Below are 25,898 nucleotides of genomic sequence, written 5' to 3'. Positions count from 1 at the left end.
CACAGTGAGCTTACCCAAAAAGCAAATTTAATAACTTCCTTTTTCTTTTTTTTTTTTTTTTTTAATATTTATTTATTTTTGAGACAGGGAGAGACAGAGCATGAACAGGGGAGGGTCAGAGAGAGGGAGACAGAATCTGAAGCAGGCTCCAGGCTCTGAGCTGTCAGCACAGAGCCCGATGTGGGACTAGAACTCACGGACCGCGAGATCATGACCTGAGCTGAAGTCGGCTGCTTAACCGACTGAGCCACCCAGGCGCTCCTTAACTTCCTTTTTCAAAAACATTTTTTTTTTTGCCATTTGTTCTGCAGTTTTCCATATAAGACAGCTGCAGTAATTGAGAATTACTATGTGAAAAAAAGGCGCCAAATTCGCTAACTGCATTATTGCATTTAGCCCTCGCAATAATCTGTGAAGTAGGTACTATTCTTATATAAAAATAAATCTCCTTTTACATAATCAGAGAAGGGATAGAAATCCAGGTGGAGATGACTGTAGAGCCCAAAGGTTTCTCCTCTGTAATATTTTCAACAAAGGCGTAACAGTTTCTTACAAGGGCTCTTATTTTTCATCCTTATTTCTCGATTGTTTTGTAATTGAATGAAAACTTGACTGAGAGCTAAGAAATTTGACTTTTTGGTTTCAGCACTAATTAGATGTGTAATCTAAGGCAATTCACTTAAGCACTCCAGATGGACCTCAATTTTCTGAAGGGTTTGGATGATGATCTCTAAACTTTGAAAACGAATGGTGATTCTGAGACTGAATACTCAACTCCTCTTCCCAGCTAGATAGCAGTTTAGAAGTAAGGCCAGGCCTTCTTAAGTTTTATTAAGTAATCTGAACCTCAGATATCCGAATGATTGTCAGGATGAGATCCAAGGGCAGTTGGGGATGTGAAGCAGGAGCTCACATTAGTTACTAGTAGCAGATGAAGCTTATAACTACAAAAGATGGCTAGATATATCAAAATCAAAACTCAGTGAACCTATTTGAAACAAGCATGGACATAGTTGGCTAACCTAAATGGGACCTCTACTCACAACCTTTAATTCCTCCCCTCTGATGCCCTTCCTCCTGTGGCTAAAAGAAATGCAAAATCTGATATGCTAGAATTTGCTTTGCTGCCCCTGTTAAGAAATAATTATTACTTCAGCACAATATGTCCTGTTTACTCTGTAGCAGTGTCCCTGAAACTTTGCCCCCTGAGAGCAGAAGCAGCTAGATAATAAGATTTGTCTCTTTAGAAATGGTTAGAATTTGGCTTTCTATACTTATTAGGAACTTAGAGCCAACATGCCATGGCAGCACTTGAACATGAGATACTCAGGTGTGTTTGCTCTAGACCCACTCTAATGCACAGCTTTACCTCATTAGGCTCTATGTTTGCCCATGAAGTTGTCAATTGCACAGTACCACCATAACCGAGCAGAAGAGGCTGCCCAGTGCCCCAGGATATTTGGGATATTTAAGTCAGCTCCAGAGTCAGACAAGTCACTAATTATCACCGGTGGGAATTTTTCCAGTATCCTCAGCCATCCATTGGCAGAACTTTCTCTTTATTGAATCAGCTAATGATAAGAAATGAATTTTGAGTTAAAAAATAACAATATTAACAAAGTTTGTTTTGAACATGCTGTACTCTTCCAAATGCTATATATATATATATATATATATATATATAATCTCATGTAATGCTACATCAACCCTATGACACAGGCACTATTATTTCTCTCATTTCAAAAATGATCTAACTGAAGCTTGGACAGGTAAGATCACATAGTGATACAATATGATGTAAAAAATACAAACTATTGACCATATGTAAGTTTAAAAATATGAAAAGTAGGATTATTGTATATTCTCCACATCAGCTACTTTTTAATTTATAAATAAACAAATAACAGTGAACAACTTAAGATGACAGGATTCTACAAAGTAAGTGGTGAGAGATGATTCTCCATGGGTCTCTGTGATTGGTTTTGCATGTCTTGGAAGCAGAAGAATTGACTGCTTTTGTGCCAGATTATCTTTTCAAGGATGTTTGTGTAATGAAAAGCCTTGGAAGATAAAGCTTCTGGAGCAGGCATGATCACTATATCAGGGAAGATCTGAGTTCCCCAAGCTCAGGGCTTCTCTCTTGTAAAAAAAAAAAACCCTATTTGGGGGCTAGTGCTATCTGGCCCTCTTTTCATCCTGTGGAAATTGGAAGTCAGTGAGCCAGAGGGAGAAAATGATAATACTGTGGATTCTGCTATTGCTCTGAGTTGCTCTGAGTATTGCTTTTGTCTCCAACCCAGTAGTCTGATGCCATCTAGTATCAATGAAACTATGTATAACAGGTTAACTTGTTAACTTACAAGTAGAGTAAAATCTTAGATTCTTCATTCATATTTTTGACACTACATTTTTCTTACTGAATTATTTTAGTGGATCACTACTAGCTCAGGTAGATGTTTTTATTTGGATTACCACCAACAGAGAGTAGACTCAACTCTCTCTCTCTCTCTCTCTCTCTCTATATATATATATAAAATTATTTCCCCAGCTAAAATTCTATGAGGCCAATGTTTTGTTTCTGAAACAACTCTAACCATATTAATTGCTATATGTTATAGACAAGACAGACAATTTTTGGAAAGGTGTTTAAAATTTTTATGATCCCTGTTTTCTTTTCTTCTTTTTTTTTTCATTGTATACATATAAGAAGATAGATGCTAGCTAAGCCTATGGTGGTAATCATTTTATAATATATATAGATCAAACTATTATGCCATGCATCTTATATTTTTATAGTGATGTGTGACAACTATTTGTCAATAAAACTGGAAAAAAATAGTGTGATCCAAAAGCACAGATCTTTATATTTTACAGGATTATCTTTTTCAAATGTTATCTAATAACACTCATCTACTGTTGGGAAAAAGCTTACTCTGTTATTAGGGAAAGTTAATCATTTGACCAATTTCATCAGGTTACAGGCAGAATTACTTTAAATAAACGCCACTTAAAGGAAGCATTGACTATAGCTGGTCAAAAAACTATTGCGCAGACATGTTGTGTATATTTTTACAATTTCTATTCACCAATTCAACTTTAAAGCTTTACTTAGATATTGTTTAAAGGATTGTTTTAATATTATATAGATTTTTTCCCCTACCAATAAAATGTTCTCTCTCAGACACTCAGCTTAAGAATTAGTCACTTTAAATAAACAACTAAAAAAATACATTCCTCTCATGAGTAAGACTTGGGTAAGCTAGTCTATAAGAACTGACTTTTCTTCTAAGATTACAAAAGTGCCCTCTAATGGCATAACTTTTCCTCTCATTTATTTTTGTTACTTCTAGGTATCCAGAGCTTATCTAGATTTAGAGTTTAAGTTAAATAACATTCCTTAGAATTTCTCTTTCAGCATTATTTCTTTTGTCATGGGCATCTGGTAGTAATCTAGGCAACCTATCTGTATAGCAAGAAACCATGCTATCTTTTTATAATCAAGGGTCTAGTTCCAATAGAAGTAGGAAGTTGCTAGGATGATTCCAAATATTTTTATTTTTCTAGGCACAGCAGTCAACTCGGTTCCACAATTATTCACAGCCTAGGAAAACTAGATGGTGTTATCCTATTGAGAAGAGTGACTTTGTTTCAATTAAAATTCTGATGAATTACATATATAAATGCTATACTTGATTTTAGATGCGAATTTAAAACTCTGACGCTGTTCATGTCATCAGAAGCATCTGCATATCTGGCACACACTTTCAGATCCTGCCAAGACTGAAGTGAGAAAAGAAAAATGACCTAATGGTTTGATATACCTTTAGTCTAGATTATGGATAATCTAGATTATTGGATAGTTTTATTCTTTGGAAAACCCGTGTGTCCTAGATTAAAAGAAATTGTTTTTGAAATATAATTGTCCAAAGATTAACCATGCATTCTATCCTTACAAAGATTGAGAGAGGTGTGGGTACTGTAAAGTAAATAATTTTAAATATAATTCATTTTTATGGCACGTGCGCACACACACACACTTAAGGTCAAACTATTTGGAAACATTATATGAGTCCAGTTAGTTCATATTAGAATAAAGGCAAACGAGCAGTGGTTCTAAAAGAAGAATCTTTTACATATAAAAATTTACTTTTATATTTGCTGCCCCCTCTCTGGAGAGTGGGTAAAAGCTACAGATCAGGAAGAGCGGAGAGCGGTTTTCTTGGGGATGTTTTAGGAATGACGACCAGGGTCACTTCTCCCATTCCTCTCCGCCATCTTCTCTGCCGGGCTCTCTGTTCTCCCATCCCATAGAGGGAAAGGGGACACTAGGAAGCATAGGGGATGAAATGGAGATCAGTTTTAAAGAAAATGCCAATGAAGAGATACGAAGCATTTGTGTTGTTTCCTAAAGGGTAGAGAGTAGAGCATATGATGGATAACTGCAAACATACAACTCATTCGAAGATTTTATTTTCGGTATTAACTTAAACATTTTATTCTGTAGAGCCTTTAGTGTAGTTAAAATAAATAGTCAAACTGACCTGGCATACGCTTTTACCACAAACCTGCAGAAATGTTTGAGGATTGTAAAACAGTCTAATGGCAAGCAAGGAAAAAGAGAAGTTTAAATAATTTACCAATGTATCAACTAAACACCCAGGCCAACCTCTATTACCACAAAAGCAGAGTATAGTAAAAGCAATAAAACTTGCCCTATGGTGTCTGTTACAACTTCACTAGTGTCATTTCGCAAAATTTATCTTTAATTACATATGACCGGCTAGTCAATTTATCATCTTGGTTAATCCACTGGCTCACTTAGTGAAAATAAAAATTTATTTTTGGAAATTGTGTAAACAATGATTATAAGTAAATAAATTTGGTTACTTTCTTACTTCTTTTAAAAAATATATTAGATGTACTTGACCACAATCCCAATTGATAATCTTGTCTTAAGAGTAGGGAAATATTCCAAGCCACTAAAAAGCTTGCCTTTAGATTTATAGACTATGGTTTAGCTATATTATCCCATTAATGTAAGGGATTTGCAAATCTGGTAAATAAAACGCTGTTTCAGGTTTTCATGAACTAAGACTCTGAAATAGAAGCTGTCCTGTATATTAAAGACATTGTGACCTTTATCAGTGCTGTAGTTTCCTCAGAAACAGCAGCCAACAGTTCAGTCTACCTGTGAGTGAGATGATCAAATCAAATTTCTCCATTCCTCCACAACCAGCCACCAAGGGCTTGCAAGTTCCTTACAAAAACATGTGAATGTATTTGCAAAATATATCATTCAGCTCTTACAGATATTACATGTTGTAAACTCAGTAAGATCAGATTCATCTGTATCAATAGGCCACACCAAGCAAATAATGGAAAAAAAAAATGTCATTAAGATTCACTTAAAAACTCTTCAATGAACCCAATCACATGTAGGCTAAAACCATGAAATAAATTTACAATCCCCAAAAAGAAGGACGGGCATTCTGAATTTACTTGAGGCAAATGCATCTGGAATAAATGAAATCTAATGTTTAATTACAGAGAGTGGAAAGTGCATGATTATAATTTAGTGAGGATAATTTCAAGGAACGGTCTGCCGCAGAGATTTCTGTTATTTTCTTTTCCTTTTTAAGTGCAAATATTTAGTCTCTCCACTTCTATTTTTAAACTCAAGGGCATTTGTTATGTTTGAATCATCCATGCCACATCTGATAATAAATCTGAAGCATTTAACCTAGCTGTAAAGAAAAAAAAAATGTAGCCTTTGTTGGGGGAACGGCCCCCGCGTCTGCCACAGCCTGCTCTGTGAGCAAAGGGGGTCTGTCTGCACACTTTAATAGCAGAATGCCCAGCGTGGGCATGCACATTCCCTCAAGGCTGAAATTTAGTGATAAAAAAAGCTGGATTCCCCAAAATCGTTCTGTTCTGTTGTCTTTTGCAAACAACGAAAATGTTAACTGAAATTAGTTGGTCGTTCTCATACATACAGAAGTATCCTCTGCTATGGCTGAAAATTTGAGGAATACAGAGCATATTGTGGTTTGGTGTGTTTCCATATTTGCAAAGGGTGAAATGAAGCAGGTGGAAGTGGAAGGCCCCGGGTTGGCCCTAAGGAGCGGTCTGTGGCACGTGCCACGTGAGCTCTCGTTCCGCAGTATCTATACAGCACAGCTGCAGTAAGCCTCCCTCAACAAGGCAGAACCAGAGTCAGGCACAGAACCCACAGGTGAAAGCTCTCCAAATGCGGGCTGTCATTACAGAGGGGAAAGATTATTAACAGTTTTAGAGTTCATTATGTCAATGATCTATGGATTAGGGACCTTCACATGCATTTCAGCTGCAGTGATTCCAACCTCCTCTACCGCTTCTCTACATGATTGCCAACTTTCATTCTGCAAGGAAATTAAATTAGCATGGAAAAGCAATGTGAAATTAAAACATGCCAAGGATCTGAATACAGTTTCCATTCTGTCATCTCCTCCCCTCTGATCCTCATGGTGTGTAGTTCATAGTGGGGCCAAGACTAGGGCACTCTAATTTTAAAAGATGGTCATGCCTACAGAATAAGCTTGAAAGAGGATCAGATTTTAAAGTAAGTTACCCTGTATTCCCACCATCACTACTGCCAATAATAAGAATACTGAACCATAGAAATGGCCAACAGTGTGTACTACAGATAAGAGTAGTCTTTGATTCAGGAAGCCAGGCCCATTTTACTAAAGGAAGGAGTGGATCTCCTAAAATGCATCTGATAGGTGATTAGAAGATATGATAAATTCAAAAGCAATACAGAAGACAATGCAAAGTAAAACTGGAACAAAAGAGTGAACATCTTCCTCCTATCAAAATTTCCTCTGCATGTGCAACTGAGATAGCTGGGATAATTTCCACGATCTTAGGCGCAGCTAATGATTCCTAGAATAATGAAAGCCCCTAAGGGAGAAATAATATGCTTGGTTGCTTTTCTTACTTTAGTTTGGCAACTAAGCCTTGTTTCCTGTTGGTCTGCAACAAAATGAAAATGACTTCCTGTGCAATGTTCCCCAAAGCAGTTAACAAACTGTATACCCCATCCTCTACTGAAATTTAGCTAAGATGTAATATGGCAACATGCCAGGAGCATCTAGCAACAGCACATATCAGCCTAGAAGATAAGACATGAATTGTCATGGTCAACAAATACTGAGTCCCTGTTGTGTGTAACACACCAAAAGTACACTGAAAGTACAAAGATGTTTAATGTAGATTCAGACTGTTCTGCTGCTTACAATCGAGTTGAGTGGCAATTAATTATGGGTAAAAGTAACCTGCAATGTAAGATAGCACAATGCTAAGAGGAAACGGGGGGCTCATATGATAAATGCCTTCAGAGTTGGAGCGAAAACTCACCAAGAGTTGGTGAAGACAGAACAAGACTCAGAGAGAAAGTAGGATAAGGGGAGAAGAGCCAGATGCCGGGAAGGGAGATAGAGGTGTGAAGTGCAGGGCTGAGGCACAGACGTAGAACTGCAGCAGTAAAAGTTCACAAACAAATGTTAACTGAGCTCTTCCTTTGTGCCAAACACTGAACAAGGTGCCAGGTACATAAGACATCCTTTCTTCTTGAGTTATTTATGGTCTGGAAAGAAGTGAGGAAGAAAATATTTTTATACAGAGAGATCAGTAAGGAAGTAATTGTGAAGGTTCATAAAAGCAAAATATCCCATTATAGAGAAAACTTAGGAAAGCTAAAAGATAAGTATCTCATGGTTTACAACCTATGCTTCTTATCAACTGCTGGAATTCCTGGGAAGAATTCTGAAGAGGGCCCTACAGCCCCACATCGTGTCCTAGGACCACAGGGAAAGACTACGGAGGCAAGAACAAGTACTTCCTCAGGACAGGCTACTTTTTCAAAGAGCCCTATTTGCAAAACTTCTCTTTTCCACACAGAGTTTCCCTCTCCTACACCCCCAAGGTTAGGAGGCACGGTTCAGTGGAAAAATCACAGTTTGAGTCAGGACACTTCCACCACAGGCAGGAGAACTATCCACGTTGAAGGTCTGTTGGCCCAGATGGTCTCCTCCGTGCCCTACACTTGTGAACCCCTTCCAGTCCAGGTGAGTGCATCAGACCTCACAGGAAAGATGGCAACATAAGAAAGAAACTGAGTTTTACAAAGTTTACAAAGATGCAAACTACTACTGAGATTCCGCTCAGGTCATGATCTCACAGTTCATGTGTTTGAGCCCTGCATTGGGCTTTGTGCTGACAGCATGGAGCCTGCTTGGGATTCCCTCTCTCCTCCCCTCCTTTCTCTCTCTCAAAATAAACAAACTTAAAAAAAAAAAAAAGTTCTGATAATGGGTTGTTCATGCTCAGTGAGCAGGAAACTAAGAGAGACAGAAGTTATGAAGGGAGTGCCTGGGTGGCTCAGTTGGTTGGGTGTCCGGCTTGGGTCATGAAATTGCTGTTTGTTGGTTTGAGCCTCGCATAGGGCTCTGTGCTGACAGCTCAGAGCCTGGAGCCTGTTTCAGATTCTGGGTCTCCCCCTCTCTCTGCCCTTCCCCTGCTCATCTCTGTCTCTCAAAAATAAATAAACATCAAAACATTAAAAAAAGAAAAAGAAGTTATGAAGAAAACTTGACAAGAAAACCCTGCAGTCTGGCATGTGACCAGACTTCTTCATAAGCTGTGTCTAAATGGATAGGCTAAAATACAACTTACAAACCTTCCTATAAGCCCACATCTGCCAAATATCATCTAACTGATGCTCCTGGGCACTTTTCTGCAGAGTGCCACCATTCGCGGAGGAATCCTAAGGCAGCAGGCTTGATATGAGAATGAAGGCAAGGGCACAGGCATGTGCAAGGATGAGGCAGGTAGTAAGCTCAGTGACAGGCAGGGAAAAGCAGGCTAGAGAGAGCAAAGAGATCGCTGGCAGGGTCATTAGAGCAGACACCAAAGAGTGTAGAATACTCTAAAGGAGAAAGATCAGCAATCTTGTCAGGTATTTTGTCATATATATAGCAAGGATTTACTAAATACCGATTGACTGGTGGACCAAACTGAGTAATCGCCATGTCTTCTGAATGGAGATCATTACTAATTTTGTTTGTTAGTGATAGCAAGGATAAAATAAAATACTGTAGAAGGAACGAAAGATTCTAAAAATAATCAGTCTCTTCACCCACCCATCAGCAACAACCTTACCTTCTTTACATATTTTCCATCTATCTCAGGTAATATATACTACCTTCTCAAAGGAACTTCAAAATTTTAAAGGCCTTTTTAGTTCGACTTACCATACTAAAAAAACCAGGTACTTAAATTATTCTGGTTCAAAGATATTCCCGTTCTTATAACAAACCTGGTTTCAAAAATTGCTTTGGTAATTCTGCCAGCTATGTCTGCTGAACACATGGGCTGAATCTTCCATAAAGTTTTGATCAAAGAAATCTTTATAACCCAGATTCTAGTGATGTAATAAAAAGCGATACTCATCAACAAGGCAGTGACAACAGGAACTTTTTCTAAAAGAGCAAGCGTGATGGGATTGCAGAGTTCATTGGCTGATTCAACAAATGTTTACTGGGCACTTACTCTGTGTCGGGCCCTGGGAACACAGCAGTGAACAAGATGTGTGATGTTCTTGTGTTTGCAGGGCTTGTACTTCGGTAGGTAAAGGAGATGATGACCAAGTCAACAACTACACATAACCGTTCCAGACAGCGTATCATTGTGAAGAAAGTGAAACAGGCAAAGAGGTTGGAGGGGAGAAGAGGGAGTAGGTTGGGGGGAAGGAGCCCTCCTAGGCTGAGTGGTCATGGATGGCCTCTCTGAGGAAGTGACATTTTAGCAGGGGATTGAATGGAGAGGAGTAGTAAGCCATGGAGACTGAGGGGAAGGACCTATTTGGTCTACTGGATTTTATGTCCAGGAATCTGCCTCATCTGTGCCTTAACTGTCACCCTCAGCCACTAAGAGGGACGTGATCACAATCCACAGGGACCAGAAGACAGCACTGACTCAGTGAGGCGGCCACAGTCACATGAGGCGAGGAAGGACTGGCAGTGTTAAATCCAGGCATGCTGGGATGGGCGGTGACACCAGATGTTTTAAGGTCTGTTATCAGATGAAAGAGGGATTAGAAGCACTCTGGCTGGCCCAGCTAGTACCAGCTGCCCACATGGCACTATAGGGACGGAGATTGGGGCTCAATAAAATAAAGACTTATCTGACAAAGCTGTTAAACTGAACAGAGCGGTTTAAAGAGTAGGTGTTCTGACAGAGGAAGGATGCTTCCTGATTTTCTGGACTGAGACACTGAAAACAAAACAAAACAAAACAAAAAAAGCAAAAGAAAAAAAGAAAAAAAAAGGGCTATAAAACCTGCAGGAAGATTCTTAATAGGATTGTAGGGGCATAGTGTTTACTTAGATGGTTTGTTATCGGAGCTCTCCCTGTAAACTGTCAGTGAGTGAACTAGTGTTTATTAAGTGCCTGTTGCAAGATCCCTGGAGACATAAGAGGAGGATAAGGCAGAATTAAGGTCTTCCAGTGAAGCCAGAGACTTTGATTCTTATGGCACTTTCTTATCTTACTTGAATTATAGCTATTTTAATATTTTTTTCCTGTCCTTAAAAAAAAAAAAAAAAAAAAGCTCTCCATGAAGCAACATGAGTTTACTCAAGTACGTGTCCCCTGGAAACTATTACTTTTTACTCATCCTTGTATCTCCTATATAGACTTTTTCAGTTCTTATACAAAGTAGGCACTAAATAAGTATTTGCTTAATTATACTGATTTCAAGGAGTTTATTGCAAAGAGGAGGGTAATCTGAAATCTCTCCCATCAGATTCTGGACTACGCAAGGAAGTTGGGGGTGGTTGTTTGCCAAGGCCTCGAGGCTGATTCTTAGCTCCAGGCTGTTTTCCTTCTGATGCCCAGGATCTAACATTCAAAGGTGTGAAGTGGCTCAGCACTGGCCTCACCAAGCCAGACTCAGGCTGGTGACGAGTTTGAATTTGGGCTCTATTCCTTCTTCTGCCAAGCACTTCTGTACCACTGAGTCCATGGGCAGATTAAGTCCCCACAACTTCTTGATTCACCCTGGTTTCCGTGTTGACTCAAATGGAATAGTGTTCCTGACCAGGCTGCTCAAGAGTTACCTGAGATGCTGCATGAAAACAAGTACACGCTGGTGTTAATTAGCTCAGCAGCACAGTCCTGCCACGTACCAAATGAAGAACCTCAACATTATCCACTTTTTTGGATCTCCATCCACTGTTCACCAACAAGTCCTGCCAATCTACCTGCTGCATATTCTCTCAAATTTGTTCTCTCTTCTCTATCCAAACTGCCAATGCCTCAGATTATCCACTTATTGCTTCTCACACCCATATCCCACAGCTTTCCTTGACCATTTTGCACAGTACTGACACCATTATCTTTATGAACAAGAATTGTTTCATTCTTCTGCTAACCAAAATAAGTCAGATGTTTCCCCCAAACTGGAGGATGAAGTCTGTGCACATGAGGTCCTTTACCTCACTGCTCACTCTGCCAGACTTATTCCCGACTACTGTCCGTACTTGGCTTGTCATTCCCGTGTGTTCTTCAGGACTCAGTGGCCTCCTTCACCTAGGACACCTTTGCTGCTTCTCTCGGTGGCCAACTCCTACTCATTCTTCACAACTCAAACATTTATGACCACAGGGAATTTAGTTGTGTGCTTTTCTATGTGCATACTGCTACTGCACACCGTTTTAATTTGTTTGTGCATATTCTTGACATGCCCAGGGTCTGTAGAAAGGAAATGCTATGTTTATGACAGTTATAATGGTGGTCATAGAACAACACCAAGCACATCTACATGACATTTTGTGTGTAACAAATAAATGAAATTGAAAGTAATAAAATTAACTATTATTGCTGATTTATGGGATTTGTTTCATAAGAGATATAATAAGCTAAATAGGAAACAAGTTATGGATGCTTTTGACAATTTTATGGGTATAAAATAGGTTGTTTTGTAAAACTTAAAGACTTGGGAAGTATTTCTTTAATCTTTTGAGGTGGGCCTCATGGAAACTTGTTGGCTGGCTGCCATAGAGGGGTGGTATGTGCTGGATGGTCCAGAGGCCTGGTATAGGGAAGCATTTTTTTTCTGTTGTTACCAGGACATGTAAGAATAACACAGTGCATTACTCAAGAGAACCTTTTTCCTTGAAAATAGGTGAAATATGGCTTGGTTGGGATACTTTCTGATCAGAGAATAGGAATGCTATAGACCAGTGCTTCTCAAATCTTAATGTGGATTCACATCACTCAACTTTCCTGTGAAGATGCAGATTCTAATTCAAAAAGTCTGCCTGTCACTCATCCTTTCTAACAAGCTCCCCAGAGATACGATGCTGATGGTTCATGGGCTGCACTTCGAGTAGATCTGTGTCTTTCAATTCCATGACCGATTATCTGGTTATGGTGGCACGATGATTTTCTTCTCCAGTATTTTCATTGCTTGAAATTTTTTTTTAATATTTTAAGTAATCTCTACACCCAATGTTGGGTTTGAACTTACAACCCCGAGATCAAGAGTCGCACATTCTACCAACTGACCAAGCCATGTGCCCCTCATTGTGCCCCCCTCACTTTCTGATTTCTAATTTTCACTCATTCCAAATGTTAATGTTTTAAACATATATTTACATGGACGACATGGAGATTATACATATCCTTTCTTCCTTTTACTTTGAGAACTATTATTACATCCACACAATTTCACAGCTTTCTCTTTTCTTTACCTTCTTTAGATTAAAAAACAAGAAGACATGCAGGCTTATTCTCTCTGGGGAATACATCTGTGTTTAACTTAAAGCCCAGTAACTAGTGGAATTTTTTAGGAGATTGTGACAAGATCCTAATTTATTCATATACCTAATGAAGTTGGCAAATATACTACTAAGAAATAAGATGCTATCAAGAAGAAATAATTATTACCATAGAATAGTAAATACCATAGCTAAGAATTGGCATTTGATTCCATGGACCTAATCCCATATTCTCCCAAATACCTGATGGTCCTGAAGCTTTGTTTCTTTCCTCCCCACTGGCAGTTATTTTGATATGACAGCATTAAAGCCTGTCTGCTATCAAAGAGTTTTGGAAGTAGCCTCAAGTGCCAAAGCAAGGACAAAATCAAAGTAGTCATTAAACATACTGTAATCAAGATAATATACTTCAAATATAGAAGAGTGAGACAGATGTACCAGGAACCTTAAATAGTTCAAATGATTAAACCCTAAGTTATTATTTCCAGATTAAAAAAAAAAAAAAGGAAAAAAAAAGCAAGGGGCACACAAGTATGTAGTTGTTGTGTTCTTGTAAAAAGAAATAAGTTCAAGTAACAGTTTTAAAATATGGATTTCTTCGGCGATCCCTCTTATAAAATCCAAGGCCAAAAACAAATGTAGAGCCCTGTCTTTGGAGAGATGAGATAATATTCTCCAAGGACACTGGTTCGTGACAATCTCACAGTTGAGAGAACCTCAAAGAGAGGATAGTTAATGCATCACCTCTCTTTTCTTTCTGTATCTCACTCTCTGGTCTCATGTCTCCAAGCCTGGGGACGGTTAAAAGGCTGCCAAAGTAAAATAGAAAATGATCGCTAGACTTTGAGTAAGAAGATCTGAGTTGAAGGAGTTCTGACCAAACCATTATTGGCTTTTGTACTTTTAGCAAATCTCTTAATACTCTTTGAGTTTCCTCATCCATAAATGGAAAACATTTATTCTCAGGGTTGTTAATGAGGTTTAAAATGGTGGGTGTGAATGCTTTTTTACAATGAAAAAAGGTCCTATTTATCTATAAATAGTATAAAACAACTTCTCAAACTAGTTGCAAAATTTTATTCAACAACAAAAGATACATCTTTTGACTTGCTCTTCAAACAGGTATTAGAAAGAGTTTCATCATCAGGTTATTCTATTTGAATTTACCTAATCTATCAGGTAACAGATTAGGTTCCTATTTAAAGACTGACTAGAAACACAGAGGAAAGGCCAAGATGTTGGGTTTTAAAAAATAATCACATAAACAGGAGGAAATTCTTAATATTCTTTTTGTTAGCCTTGATAGACCATATCTGAGGGCATCAATATTGTTTAATAAACAAAGATGGATTAAGCGGATTCAAAGGTGAGTGTTCTCAGGCTTTTTAGGCACTAGATCTAGCAAGGGATTTCAGATGCACGTGTCGAGATTAGAGAGCTGAGGATCAGGCTCAGTTCCTGGGATGTTCTGCATTATTATTTCTGGATTAAGAGATGATTAAAGAACAGGGCACTCAAAAGGCAGATAGTGCGGGCAGACCCCAAGGTCACTTTTAATGAAGAGTTTATAGTAAATTATGATGAAATAACATAAGCTCGTAAGTCTACAACAGAGAGATGACAAACCAAAAGACACTGACCACAATTATTTCATCCCTCCCCTCCTCCAAAAGTAAGATCTACCGTTAGGTGTGGTTTTCCTTTAAAAAAAAAATTTTTTTTAAGCATTGGGGAAAGGCTGCTGCTGGTGAGTGTCAAGGGTCAACAATGTTCATTGGTCGTTACACAAGATAGAGCCTGCCAAGAGAAAAAAAATGTTTCAAAACTGCCTCTTTGTTGTCATTGCTTTGTAAATGTGAATAAAACTTTAAATATAGAGATTGTTTTCAATTACAGATTGACCTTGCTGGCTGAAATGTTAATATGAGTGTGTGTATAAATATCTTCACTGTTTGAACTTACTTATTCCTCATTATGTTTTAAAGGGCTTTAAATGTTTAGAATATTTGGAATATCCTATCATATGTGTCTACAATAACTTTCATTCCACTGAAATGTGTAATTTCATCCAACTTGGGAGGGGGAGGAATCATTTATTTAAATAATTTTAAAAGAGACGTAACTTCAAATCTTATCTCTCAAAAGTGCCATATTATTAGTGGAATAATGGAATGACTCTAGAGGTGAATTATTATTATGAAATACCACTATTTTAAAAAGGGATTCTGCAGATTATTAATTTTTCAGTGTTGTACCTTAACACATACTGATTAAAAGTCGAAAATTGTAATCATTTTTCTGTAAAAACTTCTCTAGTAAGTTAGTTACCAAAACCAGCAAACAAACATCTCGCACATAAACTGTCTGCGATTAAGGTCTTATCAATTTAGACTCAATTAATGATCTTTTTAAATCATTAAATTGTAAAAGAAAAATTTTCCAAGCAAATGCATCCTTGCAAATTAATTTGGCAATTAATCTCAATTAAAATTTTTTAGACATTTCCACTGATTCTGCTTATGAAACCAAGAGTCCCTACTTTATTTTAGAAGTGTGTGAATGAGTGTAGGGAAGTCTCTTAACTGAGTCTCAGATTTCTCAGAGGAGGAGGGTTACTATCTTCCTCACTGGGTTCCTGTGAAGATTAAGGTAAATGATGAATGTGGAAGTACCTTGTAAACAATCAATGGGTTTTACAAAGTTATAATATTGTTAATAAGTAGAATAATTTCCATTCACTGTTGTGAAATTCAAAACACAGAAGCAACTTTAACATAAGTTAGTAACTAGCAACTTTACAATAAACAATAAAATTTCAAATAAAAATTTCCAAATGTAGCACTTTACATATTTTTACTAGAGCAGATTAGACAACTCTTTTTTTTAACTGTTAGAACACTGAAAATTTTCAGAACATAATGGAATGTATTATCTATTTACTTGTAACAGAGGAATTATCAAATGCATATACATATAACTAAGAATACTTTTGAAGACAGTGGTGACTAATTTATTTGAGGGCTCTTTCAGCTTTCTGTTCAAGACCTCTGGCTCTCTAATGTGTTGTTCCCAAATCTTTTGGAATTGTAATTAAAAAATATATACCTGTATTTCATATATATAAAATAACAAGGCATTCTATGCCACAGTGAGTATCCTAGTTGATTATATTGGATGTAATCCTATACTTCATATCATTTTTTCAGGTAGGGCTGACTTCTTGTCAGAGAATTGGAGATTGGAATGCCACTATTTTCACCTGACATTATTTTTACTTCATAGAAGATGTGACCTCTGCCATTATTTCTTTTTCATTGACCATCTGATACACTGAATAAGAGTGCTTTTGACATTAGATCTATTACATAATGTTAACAGAACTTCTTTTCCCTCTTTATACATAAAAGTCAGTATAGATAGGGTTTCTGATATTTTCTCATTTCATCATAATGAGGCATCTTGTGAGGGAAAGAGGACACCCTTTTCTAGAGACCTTTGCTTTACAAGATCAACACTAGATATCTGTTCAGTGCCTCAATTATTTAAAAGAGTATCCTGTTTCCTTCATTTTACTGAAAAGATATGTTTTTAAATACAAATACTCAGTAGACCTAACCTTGCAAAGATAATCTCAAGTGTCCTCACCGATTCCTCAACATCAAGATTCCATATCTTAAATTTACATCAAGGAAGAAAGAAGGTGAATTCCATATTTTGTGGGCCCAGTGTAAAATGGAAAGTGCAAGACCTCTTGTTCAAAAAGTAAGAATTTCAAGATGGTGACAGAAGAGCATTCGACTAAGCACAAGAGACCTTTCAAGTGTGGCCCCTGAGGCTGGCCCCGGGGATAAGTTACACTAGAGTATAAGAAACTGAGAGTCAATTACCGGTGGGAAGGGAAGGGAAGAGGAAAGGAAAAAAGCAGATACACACTAAGGGTAGGCTGTCCAAAGGAGAGGCTAAGAGATCCAAAGATAAGTGTCTCCCTTCTCTAAAATTCTTTCCAATCTGGCTTTATCTAACTATTAACATCTCTGTAAGATGTTAGCAATGACCTTCCCCTGTTTTCCTTCCCAGGGGTATTTTCATATTTATAGGGGACACTGACAAATAAAATTACTTTAAAAAGGAAAAAAAAATCATCTTTCGAAGGTAGCATTTTAGTACCATGAGAGGCCTTGGTAACATTTGGGGGCAGGACGGCTTCCCCAGTACCTCAGGGGACCTGCCCTTTTGTCCATCTACTAATATGGTTGTATTTGCTACTGTGACCGTTGGAGTATCAAACCCTTGTCTTCTATTTGAGAGGCAGTTTCATTTTCCATAAAAAAAAAGTCCTATGTGTTCATAGCACACTTTAGCAAACTTCGACAGATCACCCCTCGAACTGAAATATTTGAGACTTGGGAAGGCCAAAAGATAAATGATTGCTGTCTTTTCTCAGTTTGCCAGGTGTTTTAGCTACCAGTGCTGTTTCTGATTTCTGTCACCACTGTTGGCAACAAATATCTCTTCAGCTATAGGATCCAGTTACTTCTGAAACAATCCCAACTTGAAGCTTTGGATGGTATCAGTGAATTTTAGTGAATGCTGTGACTTAATATGAATTACAACATTTATTGAGTGCTATCAACATATGAATAATATTTAGATTTAAATCATGACATATATACTAGTGTATTCTTACGGGTAACATGTATTTATTACCTGTCTTTAAATGTATTTTAAACAAGATAACTAAAAAGGATCAAGTATGTGTATTTTTATGTGAGATTATTTTGGTATGACTCTGATAATTTAATCAGAGACATATTTTATTACAGAAATAAAATGCATAATGTGACATTTGGCAATGCCCATGAGCTTAGAGTACACATGGCCTGAACAAAAGGGAGTAATCAAAGCCATTTCTTAGGTTCACATGGATTGCTGAGGTTTAACTTTTCACTACCATGTGCTATAAATTGTAACCACCTATACTCCACGATGCACCTAAGTTGGAGAAACTAACCCTAAATAAATCAAGCCCTTTACACAAGCTTTTCTCTTGTAAACATAATATTTTCAAGTATCACAATGTCACCCCTCATTCTGTTTGTCAACTATCCAGATATGGTATTCTCTATCTTTGCAAATAAACACTTGCTCATAGTTTCTGTATTAAACAACAGTCATGGTGATTTCAAAAACAAGATATCGCCCTTCACAAATCTTTCTAATGATCAGTTCAGGTTTTACTCTTTCTTTTAGAAAATGATAAATTTCAGGGGTTCCTGGGGTGGCTCAGTCGGTTAAGCATCTGACTTCAGCTCAGGTCATGATCTCATGGTTCCTAGGTTTGAGCCCCGCCTCTGGCTCTGAGCCTGGAGCCTGCTTCAGATTCTGTGTCTCCCTCTGGCTCCCTGCCCCTTCCCCACTTGTGTGCTTGTGCACTCTCTCTCTCTAGAAAATAATAAATAAATCAACATTTTTTAAAAATGATAAATTTCAGTCTCATTTTGTCTAGATCTGTGTACACAAGGACAATTGCCTCAGAGAACAAGATGTAGTTATGATGACTTTTAGTTATGGATAAAATGCCCATATGAATAGAGTCCATATTTTTCGGCTATGTCTTTAGATTGTGGAGTACACGTCCTCTGAGCACACAGCTGGAATACGAGAGTGTTTGCCTTGCTTTCATGTTAGGGAGAAGACAGAAACTTGTACGGTCACTGTAGACTACAGTCAGGACCACTATTTGTGATACTGGCTGTAAGCATTCCAATTAGAAAACAGACATGAGTGCATGTTGCTAACTCGATTTTTGTTATTTGGTTATTAAATGTAAAATGTCCACACTGTGTCCAAGAGTTTCCTTCATTTGAGCTGATTTCTCTTCATGTGTAATCACGTTTTTATTGAGTTCTTTCCAAACTTTATATAACCTGTTGTTTCTTTTTTATTTTTTTTTAATGTTTATTTACTTCTGAGAGAGAGAGAAAGACAGAGTGTGAACAGGGGCCAGGAGGGGTAGAGAGAGAGAGGGAGACACAGAACTTGCAGCAGGCTCCAGGCTCTGTGCACAAGCCTGACACGGGCCTTGAATTCACCAACTGTGAGATCAAGACCTGAGCAGAAGTCGGAGGCTTAACAGACTGAGCCACCCAGGTGCCCCTATTTCCTGTTGTTTCTAAAAAAGTTTTTTTTTTTTTCTTTTCTAATAACTATATAGAAGGCAGCAAATTCTTTCAAAAGAACAATTAAAAGAGCCATTGGAAAAGTTAACTATATACATTCTGTCATATTTTTCTTTTTTAAAGATCCAGAGTTTTCACAAGTGAAACTAAAAATAAATATTTCAGAGAAATATATAAGATATTAAATATATGTCCTTTTCAAATTTGATACAGGAAAAATTAACAAATCAAAACCCCAAACTATCCACCAACTTACTAAAATATATCAGTTTCCAAGGGATATGGATAATTGCAGAAGGAATAATGAGATATAATCTTGGATGTTTCTATATTTAAAGACTTGAGGTCTGTGGACTTTAAAGTTTAAGTCGATTTTAGCTTAGTGAGTGCTTAAAAAAAATTGACATTGTAACAGGACCCAATATCCAGCTGTTCTGTGGTCAAGTCTGTCTCTTCATCCCAAAGGGAAGATCTGCAGAAACAGATCGCTAGTTCACTTTTGTTCCATTACTGATCAACTACCTTACCCTTAATTTTTAAAATGCAAAACTAACGATACCTTTTTATTTGAGGTGAATTAATATTATATAGTTTATAATTTCCAAATATTTCAGAATACTAAAATACACAGATTAGGTGACTTGCAGTTGTAGTAAGATACCAAAAGAAAGGGGGAAGGTGTGAATATAGCATCTTCGGGTTCAGGGAATGTGTTTCGGAAGTAAGCAGCTGAGAACACACCTGCTTTTGTCACTGGTTTGGGCACCGGTGGGCTACAGAAATCAAATGTCAGGTGTCATCTAAAGAGTGGCAAGAGATCTCCATGCACAGGTCCAAACACAGACTAATCATAACATGCTTTGTTTTTTCCCAGAAATACAACTGAATTTAGGATCAGCATACCACTATACAATGCGATAAAGTATTAGTTTTGTTTTTCTATGTCATACTATGTGATTCTTTTTTTTCTCCTTTTTAACAACAGTGGCACAGTATTTACTTTTCTTCCTAGGTGAAAAATAACATGCAGAAGCATGATTATGTGTGTCGTAGCTGTCAATGTGCACTGTAATATAACGGGAAACAAGGCAAAATTTATCCTAACTTTGGGGTTTAAGAGGGCAGGCATTTTTACATGGAATATTTAAATGTTTGAGGACTTTAATTTTGAAATCAGTTTGAAAGCAAAGATTTGGTGCTATTTACTATTTACTACTCAACTACATAACTTGTTTAATTGGTGCTTCTATGAATGACTGAGCCAACTAGAAAAGAAAAAAAATTATATTCTTCAGAATAATTGTTCCAAAATAAACATTTACAGGTTCTAGACATTCTTTCAAGGTCAAGTGAATAATCTGAATTAGTTTTGTAGATTACACTTGCCTTTGACCCAGTATAGATGACTATGGGATATGCTTTCTTCCTGGTGCCTAAGCTGATGGGAACTGACCCTGGCAAGCTCCCCAAAGCAAGACCTGACAAGAAAAGAGGGAGCAAAACAGGGTGAGAACACTGCTTGGTCACTAGACTCAACTACTTTATCACTGGAATAACTAAGGAAAAAAAGACTAAAATAATTTTAATCCATGCACATTATGTGGAATTCTCACTATTTCTTGCTATTTGTTAACTCAGGCATAGTCGTCACAATTCCAATATCTACTCATTCATCGCTGCAAAATGAAAAATAAGTTCTGTCCTAACAATGACAACAAAAACACAATCAGTTTTAAAATAAAAGTTCTGACCTCTTCATAGACTGACTAGAAATACTACAGAAATGAACATGGGAAGATAACAATGGACAGATACATTTTATTTCTACCTTTCCCTCCCTCCTTCCAAATAATTATAGTTTAACAACACAAAATTTCCCGTATTATACACGGAGAGTATGGTCAATAAATCCAAGTGAGAAAACTAAAATCTGAATCACCAGGTTCATGAAGCTGATTGAAACATTCGCTACATTAAGTTATCCAAAGACTGATCCACTGTGGCTACATTGAATGTAAGCATTCCCTCAGCATGGTGTTGCCAAGGTTATGACATCACTCTTTGCTTTTTTACCATTCATATGTTGCCACATGAATGCTCAATAGACCCAGGACAAATAAACGGAGGGTGAGGGCTTCCCTCATTCTTAGAAGGGTATTTTTCAATTATATATTTTGTTACATCTTAGGAGATAAAAGCTGTGTCTGCAAGTGATTAAAAGATGTTTTATATTCATGGTTTCATTTCTGCTGAAATAAATGCGTAATTTAAACCACACATAATTCCTAGCAATTTAGGCCCATTACAGAGTTCTAGCTTCTTTTTTATGATAGTTACTAATTAAAACGGAGTGTTACTGCCACGTGGAGCCTGTGACTTCCACATACAGGTTTAATGAATCAAACGCCCTGACATAAAAATGAAAACAATACAGACAAAGCTGCAAGCTGTTATGTTTCTAGTGTGTGGTAAGGATTAAGGATATTCACTGAAGTTAAGAATTATGCAGAGAAAACACTTGTAATTTCTTTCTTTAAAGGGAGAATTAAAGGGTTTTTTAGTGAAATCTGAAATAGTCACCAATTTTTCTAACTTCTGGACCCCTCATTCCCAGCGGACTCCCCCTCCTGAAGAATTCAAACTCATCAGAGTCACTTTTAAAGGATACATGATGGGATATTTTAATGTAATCCTGCATATAGGTTTAGATTGAAAATGGGAATTGGGACTATAATTAATTATGTTGCCATGTTTTTTGAACTTTAAGGAGACAGACTGAGGCAAGGAGGGCATTTCATAAGACTGCAACCTTCTAAAAGTTCATAGGTCAAGACTTTGGTAAAATGACAGTATCTTTTTGACATTTAATTAATTCCACATGCAGAATGAGTGTGAGAAATTAATACCCCTTTGGTGTACTCACTTTCTGAAACCACTGTAATAAGAGACTGACACAAAATCAAAACCAAATATAAACACGGTCTTCAGCTAGGGTATGGCCTTACGATCACTGTTACTAAACAATAATTAATAATAATAACTACTGATCGCTCTCGGTACGCGTATTTGCTCTCGCGTCCATCCATCACATCTTTCAGGATAATAAAACAGTTCGATCCCATCAAATCCTCCAAAGCGCTCCCTCTGGAGGGATGTTTTATCTCTACTTCTGTGAGCCCAGGGAGGATTCTACTTGTTTGAAGGGGGCGGAGAATGGAGCTGGGTCCTATTTATTTCCATTGACGACTCCCCGGGTTCTCACAGGCGCTCAGAGCCCGGGTGGGAGGAAAAGGGGAGGAGGTGCGGAGATTCCCTCCTTCAGAAAAGAAAAAGGGTTCAGGAAGCGAGGCGAAAGAAGGGGTGGGTGAGGGAGTGGGGGAAAGAGGGTAGTGTGGTTGGAGAGGTCAGGGACTAAATGAAGAAATAAATTCTTCTTTGATATAGTAGGATCGAATGATGCGAAGTGGACGAATTTACCAGTCCAACTAAGTTGCTAAAAGGAACTATGTGAAAAAAAAAAAAAGAAAAGAAAAAGAAAAAAGAAAACAACAACAACAACAACAACAACAACAACCCAAAAAACAAACCCAGAGACATTTTCTCAGGTTCATTTCTCGCTCAAGGTCTTGGTTTCACTGAGCTACTTGTACCCTGAGCAGGAGATGGACAGCGCCCCGAAGGGGGCCGGGAGCACAACCGCGACCTGCCCGAAGGTCAGCTCAGCGCCCTTTGCAGAGGTGCCCGCGGCAAACTCCGAGGGCCTCCGCGACCCACGCGGACCCGGTGCGGAGGGCTAAGGGGAATTCTCCAGCTTCGGGCGGGGGCACGGGGGGGGGGGAGGGGGCAGGAAGGGGGCAAAATGAAACGAAAACCACACCCTAAATTTTGCAGTTTGCTAAGTGTCCCAGGGGAACAGCGGGGACCTGGAACCACTCGTTCATTCCTGAGTGTCGGGGCCGCCCCAAGTCTCACCTCAGTACTGAAGGTAGGGCGGACTAGAGCGAGCACCCACTGGTGCACACACAGGGCTAGGGCACTACGTACGCCCTATCGCTCGGTCTGGGGCGAGAAGGAGCGTCCCCTCGGTGGCTGCTCTGGTACCCCGGCAAAAGCAAGATCAGGTCCCAGGCCTCCCTGCTCAGCTCGAGGAAGTTTCTCTAACGATGCTCGCCTCCGAGGCAGAGCGCGAACGAGGTGCCAAAGCGGAGAGGTTCGGCTGGCCGAAGCGGACCGAGATCCCCGAGCCCCTGGCTGCGGCTGGGGGCCGCCCACCAGGACCCCGCGCCTGCTCTGCCCGAGCGCGAGCCGGGTGCGCAGTCCGGACTCCTCGCGTTTCGTCCCACACTCACGCGCCGGCAAGACCCCAGTCTCACAGACTTTCTGTAGCCAAGGCTACAGGAGGTGAACCGGAGGGGGAGGCAGCAACCCTCCCGGCAGGCGGGCAAAGTAAGTGTCCAGGCCAAGTCGGGGATAAAGGCTCTGCGGCTCCCGGGACTCCGCCGCACCCTGGGCACCTGGAACCCCGTGTCCCCGGCCCGTGCACGGTCTCTCTACCTCCTAACACCGCTGGGGCCGCCCAGCCACGAAGCCAGTGTGGAAAACCGAGGGAGATCTGCTCCACGCCCCTTAAGCCCTCAGCTCCTCGGGATCTGGCGCCCTCGTCCAGCGGCGACGGACAACCTCGCTGGGCCCCTCTGAGTTAGGGGACGCGCGCCTCCACCCCCAACCCCAGAGGAGCCCTCGGGTGTGAACACTCCTTGTACCAGGTCTTGGGGTGGCGGTCTAAGGCGTCGGGACGTCACGAGTTGCTTTCCTCTCGTTACTTACCTTAAAAAAAATCGGTTTGCTTTTCCTGGGAGGGGGAGAGGAAAAATCCCTCCACGAGGTGTGGTGTGCGAAACAGTCCACGTCCCCGGCACCGGCCAAGATGCTAAGCACCAGTACTCAGGAACCAAAGGGGCTGGGAGGCGGAGGAGGAGGCCGATAAAAGAGAAAAATTAAATCGGCCGAAGTGTCCCAACTTTGCGGTGGGCGCTGCAAACTTCAAAGGCGGGCGAGGGCTGGCGGCGCGCGGCAGCCGAAGTTGCTTCGAAGTGGAGCGGGGAGCAGCGCGGGGCTGGGGGATCCCTGGGCAGAGTGGGGAAGTGGCGGGAGGTCCTTTTAAAAGGCCGGGAACGTGCGGGGGCTGGGCGCCGCGAGGATGCTGCCAGCCCCGCGGGGGCTGTCGCGGGCTCCGCGGGCGGCCGCTCGGGGCACCGGCGCCTGGCTGGAGTGCGGCGCAAGGAGAGCGGGGCGCGCGGGGCGACGGCGGCGGCGGGTGCGCGGCTCGGTTCGCTCCGCTCTCTCGCGGCTCCGAGCCGGGAGTGTGTGTTCGCTCCCGAGTGTCACTGCTGAAGCCCAGAGCCGCTCCCCCTCCCGCCCCACCGCTGCCCGCCCGCCCCCTCCCTCCTCTGCCCGCTGCCTCCCCCCTCAGTTCCTCCCTCCCTCCCGCTGCGCGCCACCGCGCGCGCGCGCGCGCACTTACACACACACACACACACACACACACACACACACACACACACACGGAGACCCAGCGCTCCCCAAACGGGGACCTTCGCGGGCGGCATCTCAGGGGACGCACCGCCGTCCTTACCTCCCCGCCAGTCGTGGGGAAGAAGAGAGAGGCCCACCGAGACCCCCTCAAAGCCACAAAACCTAGGGAGAAGCGTACGCTGGGCCATCGCACCGTCAGGGAGCCCCGGGTGCACAATAAGGGGGAACTCTGGGGTTGATTGGGGGCCGGGGGTGGAGAGACGAGCTAAATCCAGAAGGTTGGAGGCGGAAAGCAGAGTGTGCAAACTGTGCATTCATGTCCCACTTTTCACCCCACCGCCTGCCTACCACCGCCTTCACTCAGGGAGCGCTTCCCCCTCGGCGCACACCGAGCCTCCTCCGGTTTGAAACTCAGCAGCTGTTTTAACAATTGAAAAGCGGCCCTACAGGACCAGTGAGAGACGGAGCAGAGTGTGTGAAGCCATTAAGGCTGACTAGGTAATTATGATAAGAAGTTACCTAATTAGCAACCTGGCCAGGGCACAGAAAAAAAGGCGGGGGGCGAGGGGAGTAGTGAGTGATTTAGTGATCTCATTTTCCCAAATGCGAACCTAGTTTCCAGCAAACCTGGTTTTTAGACTCTCAAATTTTATGTTCTCAGAAAATAGTTTATTAAGATACAGTGTCAGTATTGAAAGCATGAAGGATACTTGCCCTCTTCTTGCCACAGAGAAATGAAGATAAGATGAAAATCAGCCTTACCGAGCTCATATGAACAACTATGGTCTTTTTGTTAAATACCTGGTCACAGAGGGCAGTCCAGTGAGGCTCCCAAAGTTTTGTGGCTCTTAGGTGAGAATACTGCCATAGATGGATTTATGGAACAGTTTATACTCCACAAAGTAGTTTTGCAAAAGCCATAGAATGTTTAAACGGCTAAAAGGGTTGTTGACATCACTGTGCAAGAGTTTTTTTTTGTTTGTTTGGTTTTTTTTTTTGCATATGGGACAATAAGGTGGGAAAAAGAGATCTCTTGGTGTCTGTTCAGAAGATCTGGAGAAGTGACTCCAGCACTTAACAGATATGACCCAGAACAGGTCATTGGGCATTCATTAACAAACATTTATTAAGTGCCTACTGTATACTATGTAGATATTGGTGCTGTGATTTCAAGGTAAGTCATAGTGCTTGCTGATTTTGAGGAGCTCACAGCCTGGTGGGGAGACTGAGGCATAAATGGAAATGGGATTATCACTATAATAAATATGCGTACCTGTTCCTGTAGGAGCACTGGAAAGGAAACAGCTAATTCTTCTTTAGAAGGTACTCTTGATAGAGATTTTAGTGTAGAGTTCTGAAGGATGAG

General features: G+C 40.2%; 1 protein-coding gene across 1 annotated transcript in view; it reads right to left on the bottom strand.

Moving 5' to 3' along the window:
* Positions 1 to 24,240, bottom strand: part of NDNF (neuron derived neurotrophic factor) — a 40,494-nt gene extending 16,254 nt beyond the window's left edge. The window contains exon 1 of the mRNA XM_007087604.3: positions 23,825 to 24,240. The gene's annotated coding sequence lies outside the window, so the exon portion shown is untranslated. The remainder of the gene's footprint in view (positions 1 to 23,824) is intronic.
* Positions 24,241 to 25,898: the final 1,658 nt, after the last annotated feature.

The sequence above is a fragment of the Panthera tigris genome, chromosome B1 (genome assembly GCF_018350195.1).
Source record: "Panthera tigris isolate Pti1 chromosome B1, P.tigris_Pti1_mat1.1, whole genome shotgun sequence".
Lineage (NCBI taxonomy): Eukaryota > Metazoa > Chordata > Mammalia > Carnivora > Felidae > Panthera > Panthera tigris.
Note: the sequence above shows the minus strand (reverse complement) of the source record. Positions and strands in the feature narration are given on the sequence as shown.